Consider the following 3,228-nt stretch of genomic DNA (forward strand, 5'->3'; position numbering starts at 1 on the left):
GTGATTTTTTTAGGCTGTGCATAAAATGGTTTTGTCTAGCAGCTTCTTAATGTGTCAATATAAAATGCATTTAATCTCAAATAAAACTATGTAAAACAAATTTGATTTTTATTTATTTAAACTCATCATAGATACCAGGATTAAAAGTTTGTACGCCAGACAGGCGTTTTGTCTACAAAAGACTCATCAGTGACGCTCGAATCAAATGAGTTAAAAAAAGCATTTTCCCCGCTAAAATTCCTATGTTTTTTAAAAGCAAGTAACTAGAATTAGCACACGGGTTCAGCTTTTTTCCATTTATTTTTTTGTTATCAATTACTTTATACTCTGTACTCAAAACCATCAGCCCAACCCTCTCAAAGATCCTAAACATCTGACTTTTTTTTAAATGGAATGGTCCAACTGTTATGGGTATGTGTACGTTGAGGGTAAGATGTACACAAACTCTGTATATTTCCATTTGTATACAACATAATCAAATGATTATGAACATGCATGTCAATTTAATACCCTTTTTAAAAACTAAAACCAAATCAGTGTAGCTTTATTTTAAAATGTAAAACTTAAAATAAAGCATAAGGAAAAAGATACCAGTTATGGTTTTATGAGTCATAATAAATCGTATTGTTTTTAAATACAAAATTCATGGAAAACACATTTCCACTGACTCGTGCAGTTATCTTTCTTTGTATGTTTATTTTAGTTTGCAAAATATAAGTAAGAATCCATATGAAGAATGATTGATGCGGCATTTTTCTGTTAATTTAACGTTAATTCAACAGCGGTATACTGTACGGTTGCCTTTATTCATGAAATAAAGATCCTACATATGGCGTGATTAGTGAATAACAGTATTTGTATTTGTGTTTGTATGTAGGTATCGATAGCTTACACAATTTCTTGAAATTCGACATTGCTTGTGTCGTTATTAATCCTTTTGAACTTTTTTTTTCATTTGAGTGTCACTGCTGAGACCTTTGTAAACGAAACACGCGTTTTCGCAATTCCAAATTTTAATCTTGGTATATATGATGAGTTTATTTTCAACTTTTTTGATTGGAGTGTCTGGTTAATAATAAGCGTCATGTACACAAACCAAAGTCTCCCATAACAAGGTATAGAGTTATTGGCAGCTTTTAGAAGCCAACCTTTATAGCAATATACCAACTTCATATGCATATGCGATATACATATCCCAACTCATTTTTTTTCAAGAGTTTGCAGCTGCTAATATAACTTAATTAATAAAACGTCACCAGTGTCTGAGCAAAAAGTTGATGAACTAAAGTTATGTCAAAGAACGTATCGTCCTTTTCCGGAAAAAAGTTCATTGGAAGATAACAAGAGATTGTTGATAATGAGCATTATCAACTTCACAAATAAATCAGATGTTGTATAATGGTCTTTAAGTATAGATTCTAGAAACTGGCGTTGTTAACCATCTTAAATACGAGTTGTAGTATATCTTTATTTGTCTTTGTAAATTATTATATGGGTAAATGACTTTTTAAAGGAATTTATAGGTGTATAAACTCGACCAATTCACTCACAAACAAATAAAAATCCGAAGGACTTTTATGATATGTTTGTGAGTGACTTGGTCCAGTTTATACACCAATAAATCCCTTTAAAAAGGCCTCTGATCCTTATAATTAATTCAAATTGGAGATCGGGGAAATATTTTTCCACACTCGTTGCCTCTCTCACACGTAAATTGTATATTTGTGTCATTAAATAGGCCTGGCGCATGAATATATTTGTTGGTTAACGTGAAAATATGTAGTTTGATGAAATTTGCCTTCTATAAAAGGAAACTGAAAAATCTCTTATAATCATTCAAACGAATATTTTTGTGTATTATTTTATTTAACGATTAACTTGCAGTGAAAAATGAATTTTATTAACGTCGTTGTTATTATCGCCGCCATCTTGTTTGCTTTGGTTACGAAAAAGAAGTTCGGTCAACGTCGTCTATCGAAAATAACCAACATCAATATCAACTACCGGACGTCCTCTTGACTATTCATATCAACGTATTCCCTATGTAGAACGCATCTATCCCATTGAACTAGAGATAAAGGATACTACAGATACAGTTTAGTCGGCTTCATATCTTGACTTACATCTAGAAATTGACAATAAGGGTCGGTTGAAAACAAATTTTACGACAAAAGAGATGATTTCAGCTTTCCAATTGTGCACTTTCCATTTCTAAGTAGCAACATTCCAGCAGCACCTGCATACGGGGTATATATCTCCCAATCAATACGATATTCCCGTGCTTGCATTTCCTATCATGATTGTCTTGATAGAGGGTTGCTGCTTACAAGGAAGCTATTAAACCAAGAGTTCCAAACGGTGAAGTTGATATCATCCCTTCGTAAATTTTACGGACGCCATCACGAGTTGGTTGACCTATGGAATAACCGTTTCACAAATGATATCGGATATGTTCCTTACGTCTTAACTACAATCCCCTTCCCTTTCATGAATGTGACCTACCGAATTAGACTATTTACCGGATTTGTAATCACATAAGCAACACGCCGGGTGCCACATGTGGAGCAGGATCTGCATTTTAACAACCGATGCTCCTCTTCTTGTCGACTTGTTTCTTTGTTCATGTAAATGTAGCTTCAAACAGGAGCGTCTATTAAATAATGAAAAGAAGGTCGCATTATTATTTAATTCACAGTTCGTTATATAGATGATGTCCAATCGCTAAACAATTCAAAGTTTAGTGATAGCGTTGAACTCATCTTTCCAATCGAACTAAAATTAGAGGATACACACATAATCGTCTGCCTCATTTTCTGGCTAATATCTAAAAAGGACAATGAGGGTTGAGATCAAATCTTTTCAACACAAAACTCGGAGTTTAGTAACATTCCATCAGCGAGTGCAAGTGGATTATAGATCCCCGAGTTGATACGCTATTTCTAAGCTTGTATTTTCTATCATTTTTCTCTTGAAAGAGAGTTGCTGCCTACCATGGAAGTTATAACGTAAAATCACAAAAATATTGAACCAAGTGGAGAAGTAGACGGTAAACGTGACGAGCTATGAATTATCTGTCTCACAGATGACAACGAATATGTTCCTATTGTTCCCATAACATACTCATCCTCTTCTCTTTGAATGGGACCTAATGAATAAGAATTGTCGCCGAATTTTTACTTACATGGACAACATAAGAAGCAAAATCTGATTTACAGGAGCACCTGAAAT

Source organism: Mytilus trossulus, chromosome 4, assembly GCF_036588685.1.
Source record: "Mytilus trossulus isolate FHL-02 chromosome 4, PNRI_Mtr1.1.1.hap1, whole genome shotgun sequence".
NCBI lineage: Eukaryota > Metazoa > Mollusca > Bivalvia > Mytilida > Mytilidae > Mytilus > Mytilus trossulus.